General features: G+C 41.7%; 1 non-coding gene across 1 annotated transcript; it reads left to right on the top strand.

Annotated features, from left to right (window-relative positions):
• Window positions 1-5,973: 5,973 nt before the first annotated feature.
• TRNAC-ACA lies at window positions 5,974-6,046 on the top strand. Its single transcript has one exon. It is a non-coding gene; the product is annotated as a tRNA-Cys (tRNA).
• The last annotated feature ends 8,671 nt before the right edge of the window (window positions 6,047-14,717 follow it).

Raw genomic sequence — 14,717 nt, 5'->3', positions numbered from 1 at the left:
AGTGAATGATCTTTGCCACCAATCCAATTAGAGAGGATCAGTATTCTAAAATAAAAGCTCACTGGAATAATATTTCCCATATCCAAAAGACACGGTTAACTTTTTTAGTAGAAACTTCCAGTGCGATCAGGATAAGGTTGGTTATTTATCTATGCTTTGAAAAGTTTACTTTGCACCCAGGAGATGACCCATAAATATTTCACTATAGCTCGGAACAGGAAATGAAGGGCCAAAGTAGACTTTTTAAAGTAAACATTGAGTTACTTCTTTTAGATCACTGATAGTTTTTCTAACTTAAAGAAAAACAAGACACATTCAATGTATGTTATTCAAAGGCACTTTAGGATCTTGGTATAGTTAATGTACTTATGAAATATAATTTATTAGCTTGATACATTCTGTTACTAATGCAACCTAATAATTTGATAACTGGAAGACCTTAGATTTTCTTACATATTTCTATATTTTCAAGAAAATCTAATTATATGTGACCAACTTTCAAATGAAATATTACATTTTCTTTTTTAAATTAACAGGATATTTCAAATATGTCAGAAGACTTGTATACTGAAATCTTCCTATGACATAATTCATTAAGCATAGAATTTGTTTCAGGGAAGTGCAACCAATATAAATATTAGTCATTTGGAGACACTCCACTTAGATTTGAAACCTAGATTGTGCCAGTTACATAACTTTTCTGAGCCTTCATTTCCTCATCTATGAAATAGGGACATTTCCTTGCTGAGTTGTATTAGACTAGAGGTAGATGAAGAGGCAATGGTAACCCACTCCAGTACTCTTGCCTGGAAAATCCCACGGGGGGAGGAGGGTAGGCTGCAGTCCAACTGAGCGACTTCACTTTCACTTTTCATTTTCCTGCATTGGAGAAGGAAATGGCAACCCTCCAGTGTTCTTGCCTGGAGAATCCCAGGGACAGAGGAGCCTAGTGGGCTGCCATCTATGGGGTCGCACAGAGTCGGACACGACTGAAGTAACTTAGTGGCAGCAGCAGCAGCAGATGAAGAGGCAAGCATATGGTAGGTGATTAATGAATGGTAATAATAAAACAAGGTATCATTGCTAAACTACCAAAAGAACTTTTTTAAAGTGATAGGGGTTTCCCTGATAGCTCAGTGGTGAAGAATCTGCTTGCCAGTGCAGGGGATTGGAAGGAAAGTTATGACCAACCTAGACAGCATATTAAAAAGCAGAGACATTACTTTGCCAACAAAGGTCCATCTAGTCAAAGCTGTGTTTTTTCCAGTAGTCATGTATGGATGTGAGAATTGGACTATAAAGAAAGCTGACGAAAACTGATGCTTTTGAACTGTGATGTTGGAGAAGACTCTTGAGAGTCCCTTGCGCTTCAAGGAGATCTAACCAGTCCACCCTAAAGGAAATCAGTCCTGAATACTCACTGGAAGGACTGATGCTGAAGCTGAAACTCCAATACTTTGGCCATCTGACTAGAAGAATTGACTCATTGGAAAAGACCCTGATGCTGGGAAAGATTGAAGGCAGGAGGAGAAGGGGACAACAGAGGATAAAATGGTTGCATGGCATCACCAACTCAATGGACATGAGTTTGAGCAAGCTCTGAGAGTTGGTGATGGACAGGCAGGCCTGGCGTGCTGCAGTCCATGGGGTCACAAAGAGTTGGACACGACTGAGTGACTGAACTGAACTGAACTGACTGGGAGGATCCCACACGCGACGGGGCAGCTTGGCCCGTGCGCCACAACTATTGAGCATGTACTCTGGAGCCCAGGGGCCGCAACTATTGAGCCTCTGCGCTGCAGCTACGGAAGCCCGCATGCCCGAGGGCCCGGGCTCCGCGACCGGAGGAGCCACCACAATGAGAAGCTCGTGCACCGTACCTAGCGAGCAGAGTCCGCAGTTAGAGAGCAGCTCGCCGCAACTAAAGAAGAGCCTGTGTAGCAACGAAGACACAACACACACCAAAGAAAATACAATCATTTTGTAAGAAGTGATACTAATCTGTCTAGCAAAGTTCCTGCATATGTATTTCCTCCATTGGATGATACTGGAGTCAGATGATATCTGGGTGTGCGTGTGAAATTACTTCGATCCGACTCTTAGTGATCAACTCTTTGTGACCTACTCTTTGTGACCCCATGGACTGTAGCCCACCAGGCTCCTCTGATTCTTCAGGCAGGAGTACCAGAGTGGATTGCCATTTCCTTCTCCAGGGGATCTTCCTGACCCAGGGATCTTACGTATATCTGTGTATCTGATGTCTTCTGCATTGACGGATGGGTTTTTTTTTACCACTAGCACCACTTGATAATCCCCACGTGATGTCTACATTTTACTTATTCAAATTCAACTCTATGTACTTGACAAATAAAGGGAAAAATGGAAAGAGGGGGGAAAAACCTCCCAGTATAAAATTGTCTAGGCAATTTCAGCCCGATATTACACTCAATGAGCATGAATATTCTCGTGTACATTGTAAAATGAGAATGTGAGTCTTTATTGGTTTTGCTTCCAACGGGCCTCTCAAAGCATGAACGTTTCACTGTCCAAAGTGTAACTCTAGGAACTTGACATATACCTTTCGGTACAAAATATTCCTAAAGTGCAGCCAATGCCTGCACTTTATCTGCTGTTCAACTGAAGAAACAAGTCTCCATTTCAAAGCTGGAGGGAAGCTGACTTTATCGGAACTATTGAGAAATACTGTGTCTGTCTTTGAAGTAACAACTTCCTGAGGCGTTTTCCAGCGTAATGTTTAAAAAATCTTTTATTTTGAAACAATTTTAGACTTACAGAAGTTGCAAAAAGTTGAAATAATACTTCAGAAAGATGGTCTCTGTTCTTCACCCAATTTCTCTGTGTTAACAGTTTTCATTTCCATAGCCTAATTATCAAAAGTGGGAGATACACATGGGTATAAGACTTTCACTAAACGACAAAGCTTATTCAAATTTCACCAGATTTTCTCCATTTTCCTTTTTCTGTTACAGAACCTCATTCAAGCTCCTACCTTTCATTTAATTGTTCCGTTTTCTTGCTCTCCCCCAAACTAGGACGATTCCTCATTTCTCTTATCTTTTATGACTTTGATCTGTGACTCCATGAAAGTAAAGTAAATCAATCAAGTCATTTTGAAAAGTGTCTTAAGTAGGTATTGATGTCTTAGCTAATTCTGTTAAATCGCAAACCAGGATATTTTATACAGCGGATTATTTATCAATTTGTCATTACACAAGAGTACGTAATAGATGCTATTTACTGGAATGAATATAACTACCCAAGTGATAACGAAGTAACAAACTGTGCTTGCTTTTGGATAGTGACTATTTTAGAGTTGGAATCCTTTCAGATACTGGTGGAAGAATTTGTTGATGGTTCTACATTTCTAACACCTCAAATGAATTGGAGATTCAGCAATTCTGACTTTAGGTTCTCATTACCCTTGATTTCTCAATAATCTTTCTGGCTTTATTCAAAAGAAAAATGAGGTAAAATGTATAGTCAAGTAAGAATCATCTCATACAGAAACTTTTCTAAGCAGTGATCATTTTAACAGTAGTAATTAACTGTTTGGTGCCAGTCTATGCAAAAATATCCTTCAATTACAAACCTTAAGTGGGCATGAACTGCAAAGATCACTTCTTTTAGGGAGTTTAAATATGGTAACAGAAATGGAAAATAATAGTTGAGACTTTCAGTCAGTTCAGTCGCTCAATCGTGGCCGACTCTTTGTGACCCCATGAACTGCAGCATGCCAGGCCTCCCTGTCCATCACCAACTCCCGGACTTCACTCAAACTCACATCCATCGAGTCGGTGATGCCATCCAGCCATCTCATCCTCTATCGTTCCTTTCTCCTCCTGCCCCCAATCCCTCCCAGCATCAGAGTCTTTTCCAATGAGTCAACTCTTCCCATGAGGTGGCCAAAGTACTGGAGTTTCAGCTTTAGCATCATTCCTTCCAAAGAACACCCAGGACTGATCTCCTTCAGAATGGACTGGTTGGATCTCCTTGCAGTCCAAGGGACTCTCAAGAGTCTTCTCCAACACCACAGTTCAGAAGCATCAATTCTTCAGCGCTCAGCTTTCTTCACAGTCCAACTTTCACATCCATACATGACCACTGGAAAAACCACAGCCTTGACTAGACGGACCTTTGTTGGCAAAGTAATGTCTCTGCTTTTTAATAGGCTATCTAGGTTGGTCATAACCCTCCTTCCAAGGAGTAAGTGTCTTTTAATTTCATGGCTGCAATCACCCTCTGCTGTGATTTTGGAGCTCAAAAAGTTTAAAAAATTTATAAACAGAATTCAAAGGATAGTAATCATCGATCTATATATGTATATGTTAACATATACACTTTTGCATATCATTAGCTACATCTAAGATTTTTTCCCTCAACGTTAGTGAGGTAGGCATGTATGCATGTTAAGGCACTTGGTTGTGTCCGACTCCTTGTGGCCTCATGGACTGTAACCCACCAGGCTCCTCTGTCCATAGGATTCTCCAGATGAGAACACTGGAGTGTGTCGCCATGCCCTCCTCCAGGGGGTCCTCTCCACCCAGGGATCAAACCCAGGTCTGTCACATCTTCTGCACTGGCAGGCAGTCTCTCTACTGCTAGTGTTACCTGGGAAGCCCTTAGTGAGGTACAATTGCAAATAAACATTGTATATATCTGGTTGTAAAATGTGATAATTTAATAAACATACATATTTCAAATGATTACCACAATCAAGTTAATTTGGAAGGAATGATACTAAAGCTGAAACTCCAGTACTTTGGCCACCTCATGTGAAGAGTTGACTCATTGGAAAAGACTCTGATACTGGGAGGGATTGGGGGCAGGAGGAGAAGGGGATGACAGAGGATGAGATGGCTGGATGGCATCACGGACTCAATGGACACGAGTCCGAGTGAACTCCAGGGGTTGGTGATGGACAGGGAGGCCTGGCGTGCTGCGATTCATGGGGTCACAAAGAGTCGGACATGGCTGAGCAACTGAACTGAACTGAACTGAACTGATTGTCTCACATAGTTACGTGTGTGTGTGTGTGTGTGTGGTGGGTCTGGAGGACTTCCTGTTTTCAGTTTTTTTTATTTCTATTATTAAGATTTGAAAAAAACCACATTGCTTTATTTGGGGTCTGTTTGTGATTACATATTTTTAAAAACTTTTTATTTTGGAATAAATTTATGTTTACAGAAAATTTGCAAAGATAATCAACAGATTTCTCATATAACCCTCCCCAGTTTCTGCTGTTGTTAACATATTACATTACCACTGTTCTATGGTTAAAACTAAGAAACTGGCAGGCATACATTTCTATAAATTTGAGATTTTATTTAGATTTCCCCAGTTTTCTCATTAATATCCTCTTTCTGTTCTGAATACACTTCAGGGAGCACATAGCATTCAGCTGCCGTGGTTTTTTAGTCTCTTCTGACTTGTGACACTTCTTTCATCTTGACTTTTCTGATCTTGTCACTCTTGATAGAAACTGGTCAACTGTTTTGTAAAACAAGCCTCAGTTTGGGTTCGTCTGAGGCTTTCTTGCCATGACGTTGAAATGACCCATTTTGGGGCAAGAATTCCACAGAAATGATGCTGCGCCTCTCTGACGCGTCCTCTCAGGATGCGTAACATCTACATGCTCGTTCGGTTAAGGTAACAACCACCAGGCTTCTCCACTGTAAGGTCAGTGTCCCTCCCTTTCCATCTTTTGTTCTCTGGAGGCAAGTCACTTGTGTAGTCTACCTGCAAGAGTGGGGAGATTAAACTCCACCTCCTGTAGGGGTGGTTATCTCCATATATTATTTGGAAGTCTTCTACAAGGAAGGTTTGTCTATACAGGACTTTCAATATCTAATATTAATAAATTATCTAACTGATGATGAAATAATATTATTCATCATTGCACACTTATTTTGGGGAGATACCTATTTAATAGATCCCTACCCTAGTAGGAAGTCTTCCCTGGTGGCTCAGATGGTAAAGCATCTGCCTACAACGCGGGAGGACCCAGGTTCAATCCCTGGGTTGGGAAGATCCTCTGGAGAAGGAAATGGCAACCCACTCCAGTACTCTTGCCTGGAAAATCCCATGGACAGAGGAGCCTGGTAGGCTACAGTCCATGGGGTCGCAGAGTCGGACACGACTGAGCAACTTCACTCACTCTACCCTAATGTATCTTAGTAGGAGAGAGAGATTAAAAATAAGTAAGCAAGGTTTCCCTGGTGGCTCAGTGGTTAAATAATTCGACGCAGGGGACACGGGATCAATCCCTGGTCCGGGAAGATCCCACACACTTTGGAGCAACTAAGCCAGCATGTCACATCTCCTGGAGCCTGGGTACCCCAGAGCCCAAGGTCTGCAGCGGGAGAAGCCACCACAACTGCAGACTGCAACTAGGGAGTAGCCCCAACGATAGAAAAGCCTGAGCAACAGTGGAGACCCAGCAGAGCCAAAAACAGCTAAAAATTTAAAAATCTATTACAAGATAAGTAAACAGCACCTGCCATTCTCTTCAACTCCCTGCCGCTTCCTGTCTTCAGCATGCCTGGTCCTACCCCCAGGGGCACTAACGGGGGCTCCTCAGGGCATTCTCTCACAAAGCAAGGGCCGCCTGGGCAGCTGGATCCACAGTCCAGCAGACAAAAAATGCCAGCTCAGGTGTGAGGGGCACAGGCCTCACGACTTCAGGAGGCACTTAGGGGGCTGCGGCGATTCTACACAGGGGCTAGAAGTTGACCCTGTTCCAGTACTGGTTACAAGTCTTCTGTATTTACGTTGCACATTTGGGCAAGTACACACATTCACAGTTTGGCTACATCCATCTCTCTGTCATCTTAAGAAGAAAAGGGAAAAACCCAACATATCTTGAACTAAAAGCATAGTGATTTTCTGTTCATGAAATTTTCTGTAAGCTTACTGTTTTACAAGGAACTTAATGAGAATTGATTTTTAAGGAATCAATTTTTTCTGTAGCTAACTAAACTTTTTAATTTATTAAAAAAACAAGCAAACAGCAAACGAAAACATACATATTGACACAAGTGTTTTAAATGATACTCAATATGTCCTGAGAGAATGGGGTATTTCTGAGGGAGGCCACCTAAGAGAGTGCATTCTGGAATGGTCGAAGGTGTTGACATTTGGCTTCCATGAAAAACCTTTCCAACGATAGAGTGGTCTGGGGACAGGAAATTGCTATGACTTTCCATGTCACGTGCCAGCTTGATTGGGCCACAGGGTGCCCAGGGATTTGGTTAAATGCTATTTTGAGTATGTCTGGGCTTCCCTGATAGCTCAGTTGGTAAAGAATCCACCAGGAATGCAGGAGGCCCTGGTTCGATTCCTGAGTTGGGAAGATCCCCTGGAGAAGGGAAAGGCTACCCATTCCAGTATTCTGGCCTGGAGAATTGCAGGGACTATATAGTCCATGGGGGTCACAAAGAGTCGGACAGGACTGAAAGCTTTTCAGTTTCACTTTTCACTGAGTGTGTCTATGAGGATGTGTCTGGACAACATTTACATTCCAGTGGGGGGACTGAGTAATGCAGGTGTGAGTGGGTTTCATCCAGTCTGTGGACAGCCAGAACAGAAACTGAAGGCTGAATGGGGAAAATCGACTCTCTCTGACTCACTGTGTTAGAGCTGGGACATCCGTCTTCTCTTGGACTTGAAGGCTCTCCTGGATCTCCAGCTTGCTGACTGCATTAAAATACGTCTCCAGGACAGAAAGAGGGGTGGGGTGTCCCAAATACAAAGAGAAGGTAAACTACCATGAGAAGAGGTAGGAAGGAAAAATGATAAACTGCTGTGAAGCCCTGCCCCAGGGGAGTCTTGAGGACCATGGCAAGAATGGGGTTTGAACTTTACTCTAAAGGTTATGGGGAGCCTTTAAAAGATTCTAAGCAGGAAACTGAAATTGCATATTACATTATTAAAAGATCATTTGAGGGCTTACGGGTGGTAAAGGACAGATGCTCCGAGGCCCCTGCTGTAGGCTGAGCTGGAGATGTCTGTGTGTGGTCAGCACTGTGTCGATATGAATGCAGAGAGCTGGAGGGATTCTAGAACCAACAGACCCCCTGTACCACGGTGAGCTCTCAAGTGGGGATATATGTATACCAATGACTGATTCATGTTGACGTATGGCAGAAACCAACACAATATTGTAATTATCCTTCAGTTAAAAATAAATAAATTGTGGGGACTTCCCTGGATGTCCAGTGGCTAAGACTCTGTGCTCCCAATCCAGGAGGCCTGGGTTTGATCCCTGGTCGGGGAACTGGATCCCACATGCAACAACTAAGAGTTTGAATGCCCCAACGAAGATCCTGTGGGCTGCAACTAAGACCCTATGAGGCCAAAAAATGAACAAAAATGTAATAATAAATTTAAAAATAGAGAAAAAAGTTAAAGATAACATTCTTATAGAATTTTAGGACGTTAGATTTGTCCTGGGGAAGGGCAGAATCAAACTGTGGAGGAAGGGCACAAAGAAGTATGTACAAGGATGTTCACTGCAGCGAAAAATCAGAAATAAGTGTCCATAAGTATGGAACTGGTAAACAGAATATCCGTTAAAAAGAATGCAGTATATTTTTATGCAAAGAAAAAATGTTCAAGAGACACTAAGGGGGAAAAAAAAACATGGTACAGAAGAGTCTCCATAGTACAATCCCACTAAGCTGAATTAGAAATGATTATTATTTATGTCCGTGCTGTGCTGTGCTTGGTCTCTCAGTCGTGTCTGACTCTTTGAGACCCCATGGACTGTACCCTGCCAGGCTCCTCTGTCCATGGGGCATCTCCAGTCAAGAATAGTGGAGTGGATTGCCATGCCCTCCTCCAGAGGATCTTCCCAACCCAGGGATCAAACTCAGGTCTCCTGCGTTGCAGGTGGATTCTTTACCAGCTGAGCTACCAGGGAAGCCCTCACTTATGTCTACCTTACATTAAATATTATAAGAGAAAGTCGGATGAAGTGTATCAATAGATGTTAATGGTGTTTAACTGTTGACAGTGGTTATGTCAGTGCAGTGGAGATATGAAGGATTTTCACATTATACCTTATGCCTTTCTGTCTTACAACAATATCTCGAACAATAGGTGAGAAAAAAAATTTTTTTAATCAGAACAGTACGTTTAGGATTAATAGGTACTTTAATGAAATCTTTGAATCAACTCTATGAAATAAGTCCTATAAATATAAATATTATTTTCCTTTATAAAGAGTGCAGATTACACTCAAACCAGGGAAATGGAGAATATTATTCATTAAATCAAAATTAATTAACATTTCACAAAATGACATTGAAAACACATTCACTTCATTCAAGTAACATCAAAAACAAATAAGTATACAAAGTTTTTTTACGTCATTTATTAAGGCAATGGTTTTGTGGTTTAGTAAAGAAAGAGATACAGAAATTTATTTGTGAAATAAAACAAAAGCTTTCTTTTTAAGTTGCACTTTATGAAAAGACTAATAAATCTTGATCATCTCTGAGCACCAGATTACGGGTTATTATGGATGACTACCATTTTCTTCTTAACTCCTTTCTATATTTTTCAAATTGCCATAAAAATCACAAATCACTTTTGCAATTAAAAAAATGTTTCATTGAAGTTAGGTGTCTATAAATTTAACCCTGTGTATCTGATCAATGTCAATCCGTTTGCACTCTCTCTACAGCATCAGGCAGTTCTCTGGTTCTCAATGACCAAGTTTGCAGACTTTATTTACAAACTGGGACCAAATGATTTGCAACATGATCGCACTGGTCCCTACCTCTCTATCCCAAATGACGAGGGAATGTCGACTGAGCACACCCTGACAAGCCACATTTAAAATGCCATTATTAAAATGACTCTGCAGGCCTTTCATCGAATTTCTACACAACAACAAAGAAAGGTCAAAGCAAAGAGAAGCTGACTGTTAGAAAAACTCCAGCCTCTTACACCTTCTCTTAGCCACAATCACATGGTATGCGGCAAATATTTTTAGGTAACTGAGAAAGCTTGAAACTGCAGCCTTGGTGTGCAACGTGACGTGCGAAAAAGAGAGAAAGAGAAGACAGTTTTTTCATGACAATTGAAAAATTTATGCAAAGGGTGTGAGATCCTTGGATGAATGTTATTTAGTAAACACTGTCCAACAGGCTCATTGTACAACTGCATACCATAATTCTAGTTTGCTTTCAACCATCTGAAGCCTTTCTGTGCTTTTTTGGTTTTAGCTACTAAGCCCTGTAAATTATTTCTGATTCATTAGCCTTTCACCCTGGGGGCAACTCACAAGCTTCAAAAAAGTGTGAATATTTTTCTTAAATCTCTTTTCTAGCCAATGCATTGTTTTTTAGCCTCTGAACATAAATCTCCACAATGAAAATCAACTAAATAATACTTGCTTCCCTCTCTTATATCTTCCTTTCTCTAAAACTATCCTATTTATAAGTAAAAGCACATAACCAAAGACCAATTCTACATTATTTGTTTACAACTGGGGATCTTAAGATGAGGAAGGGGTTGGGAGAAGGATAATGTAAAAACTACTAGGCCAGAGTTTCCTAAGCCTGGCCCAGCTGACACTCGAGGCTGATAATTCTTTATTGTAAAGGGCTGTCCTGTGTGTTATAGGATATTCAACCATATCTCTGGTCTGTACCCACTAGATGCCAGTACTGCAGAGTTGGAACTTCCCAGATGTGACCACCAAAACTTTCTCCAACATATTGCCAAATATTTTCTAGGGGACAAAATCATTGTCCCCAGTTGAGAGCCACTGCATATTGAAAAGCAGAGACATTACTTTGCCAACAAAGGTCCATCTAGTCAAGGCTATGGTTTTTCCAGTGGTCATGTATGGATGTGAGAGTTGGACTGTGAAGAAAGCTGAGCACAGAAGAATTGATGCTTTTGAACTGTGGTGTTGGAGAAGACTCTTGAGAGTCCCTTGGACTGCAAGGAGATCCAACCAGTCCATTCTGAAGGAGATCAGCCCTGAGATTTCTTTGGAGGGAATGATGCTGAAGCTGAAACTCCAGTACTTTGGCCACCTCATGTGAAAACCCTCATTGGAAAAGATCCTGATGCTGGGAGGGATTGGGGGCAGGAGGAGAAGGGGATGACAGAGGATGAGATGGCTGGATGGCATCACTGACTCTATGGACGTGAGTCTGAGTGAACTCTGGCCATTGGTGATGGACAGGGAGGCCTGGTGTGCTGTAATTCATGAGGTCGCAAAGAGTCGGACACGACTGAGCGACTGAACTGAACTGAACTGAACTGAACTGCACTAGGTCAAAGACTACAAAACCAAGGTCCTTGGCTCTCACCAAGTCAAATTGTTTCTTTGGCCCTATAGTTAACTTCTACTTACCTAGTCACCACCGGCATAAAATACAGACATTCATAAATGCCCTCACACTCTGCACGGCAAAGCCTTTGAAAGTCGTCTAGAGTTCTTCCTCTGATTCATACGTCGTCGGTTTGGCTAGGAGGTGAGAAGGAGGCGCTGGTAATTTTCCCAGGCTTCCCCAATGTGGACTTTCGTGTCTGTCACTTTTTTTGTTTTTGGACTGTGCTGGGTCTTTGTTGCTGCACCCAGACTTGAGTGGGGGCTGCTCTCTAGTTGCTGTGCCAAGCTTCTCTGCACGGTGGCATCTCTTGTTGTGGAGCACAGACTCTAGGCACATGGGCTTGAGTAGTTGTGGCCTGAGAGTTCAGTAGCTGTGGTGTACAAGCCTCATTGCCCCGTGGCACGTGGAATCTTCCTGGACCAGGGATGGAACCTGTGTCCCCTGCATTGGCAGGTGGATTCTTAACCACTGGAGCACCAGGGAAGTCCACGTACTCATCACTTTTAATGTCTGTAAATTCATAATGTCTTGACTCCAGAAGCTCGTGAATGACCCCAGTTTCTTTATCCATTACCCACACTCTGCAAAACCCATGCTCCCCCGTGAATATTGTTTCAAACATAATTTTCTTTAATTAAATGTTTATTCTGCTTTGCAATTGTTTTTTCTTATTTGGCACTTAAATACACAATTATGCTGCAGCTGTTGCTAAGTTGCTTCAGTCGTGTCCGACTCTGTGCGACCCCGTAGAAGGAGCCCACCAGGCTCCCCCATCCCTGGGATTCTCCAGGCAAGAACACTGGAGTGGGTTGCTATTTCCTTCTCCCATGCATGAAAGTGAAAAGTGAAAGGGAAGTCGCTCAGTTGTCTCCAACTCCTAGCGACCCCATGGACTGCGGCCTACCACGCTCCTCCGTCCATGGGATTTTCCAGGCAAGAGTACTGGAGTGGGGAGCCATTGCCTTCTCCAAAATACACAGTTATGATTCATGCTCAAAATGTTTGTTTCTGGAAATTATCTTAGAGCCAATGAATTAAAACTGGGGGAAGGGATTTATTGATTAAAAAAAAAATCTTTCCCTAATTCATCCCACAACAAAGTAACACATATTACCTTAAGTAAATTTTATTTTGGGTTTTTCTTTTTAATGAGGCAGATGATTCAAACTTCTCCTATTGATGATAAATTGATATGAAACAATTTCAATTTACTTAGTTGGAATTTCATTTCTCACTTTAAACAACTCTTTTCCTCAGTGATTGTCAGTACATCAAAGGACATTTGCTTATAAACAATGCAGCTCTAATACATAACAGGGCCTTGCTTATTCTTATTTAATGCCATGCTTTTGCACATACATGAATAACACTAAATATATCTATGCACTTAGTGAAAACAGCCATATGAAAGTAACTGGAGAATTTCCCTTTATATGAAATTCTAGAGAATACAAAGTACAATGTTGACCAGCAGATGGCAAGTTGGGAAGGGATGGAAAAAAGAATACAAATGGGCCAAGGAAGCTCCAAGAAAAATGGGCAGAAGAAAATGTTTCTTTGGTGGAAGAAACATTCTCATTGAATTCTTCTCTATGGAAAACTCTGGAAAGTGGATTTTACCATTACTAGAAGCATAATCTTGAGTAAGCATCTTAGTCTCTGCTGGCCTGTTTCATCTTTGGGAAAATGAAACTGATGATACCCACCCTCCAAGGCATAGTGAATTTTATGCTATTATGCTGTTAGGCTTGTGCCCTACACACAAGTGTTTTATAAGCATCATTTTCTATGCTGCTTCCCTCCTTTGTTCCCAGCACTGGCTAAATAATTGAGGTCCAGTGCAACATGGAAATTAGGGCTCCCTTGTTCAAAAATTAAGAATTTCAAGACAGCAACAGCAGAACATTAAACCAAGTGATGGGCCCTTCTAAGAGTGGGGCTCTGTGTTATTGCAAAGGCTGTACACTCACAAAGTGAGCCCAGCTCGTTCCCCTAGGCTTTTAAGGTTCCATCTGTCTTTTCTTCTACTAAATTAAAAGTCACTCCTCAATTTCACAATTGAGAGGGACATATAGTCAACTAACCAAAGAGGGCTTGATCATGGGTGCTGTTTTTCAATGCTGGTTCACGGTTGGTCAAGCTGTTGAGTGTTAAGTGAGCTTAGGGCTCTTATAAAGGAACTGTTTTAATCTGGCATAGTATTTATCTGGTTTGCATTTTCTCAACATGGAGAAATTAAAACAAAATACCTTAGATGTTCAGGCTTCCTAGGTGGCTCAGTGGTAAAGAATCTGCCTGCCAATGCAGGAAGACACAGAGGACACAAGTTCAATCCCTGGGTCGGAAAGATCCCTTGGAGAAGGAAATGGCAACCTACTCCAGTATTGTTGCCTGGAGACTCCCATGGACAGAGGAGCCTGGCGGGCTCCTGCTAATGGGGTCACAAAGAGTCGGACAGGACTGAGCACATGTGCACCTTAGTTGTCTGCAAGCACCTGGACCCTTGATGATAGCCAAGAAGCACTAAGCGGCCAAGAGCCACTCGACTCGAAAGCACGTTATCTAGACTTAAGAAACGGCAACCACAAAGAAAGCAGCATAGTTTTAAACTGGTATATTTGATCTTATCCTGGAGACTTATAGGAAACTGGTCCAGATGTCTAAGAGTAAAACCCCAAAAAGGAAGACTGGGTCTTAATACTAAAACCACTGAGCCCCAGCTCTGCCTGTTTTTCCTTCTTCTTTACAGATGCATCAGCATGTCCTTTAATGGGTTTCTCAACGTTTTCACCTCCTATTTATAAGAGAGACTCCTGTAAAAAAAAAAAATCAAAGTAATTGTGTGAATATACATACATAGAAAATTTTAATTTCTCCATGTTGAGAACGATGCAAACCAGAGAAATACTATGCCAGATTAAAAAAACACACACATACATAGAAATTTCTCTACTGGAAGAAACACACAGGAACATGAGGCATCTCAACAAAAAGCACAGAGAATGAACATTTGTTGAGCACCTTCTATTGTTCCATGACCCAAGTGTTTTACATTCATTGGAATATTAAAGCATATGTTAACTTTCATTTATTCGTTTAATCTCAATACGCTCAAGACTTTTTTTTTAAATGGTGAAGAAACAGGCTCAGAACAGTTATTTAACCTGCCCAATGTCACAGTTAGCAAATTGGAAGGTCTGTATTTAAGATTGTGTGTGTGTGTGTGTGTATGTTAGTCACTCAGTCGTGTCCCTCTCTTTGGGACCCCATAGCCTTCAGCCCACCAGGATCCTCTGTACATGGGATTCTCCAAGCAAGAATACTAGAGTGGTTTACCATTCCTTTCTC

The sequence above is a fragment of the Oryx dammah genome, unplaced genomic scaffold (genome assembly GCF_014754425.2).
Source record: "Oryx dammah isolate SB20612 unplaced genomic scaffold, SCBI_Odam_1.1 HiC_scaffold_22, whole genome shotgun sequence".
In the NCBI taxonomy this organism is placed as follows: Eukaryota; Metazoa; Chordata; class Mammalia; order Artiodactyla; family Bovidae; genus Oryx; species Oryx dammah.
The sequence above is the reverse complement of the archived record's forward strand: the minus strand, read 5'-3'. Positions and strand labels throughout refer to the sequence as shown.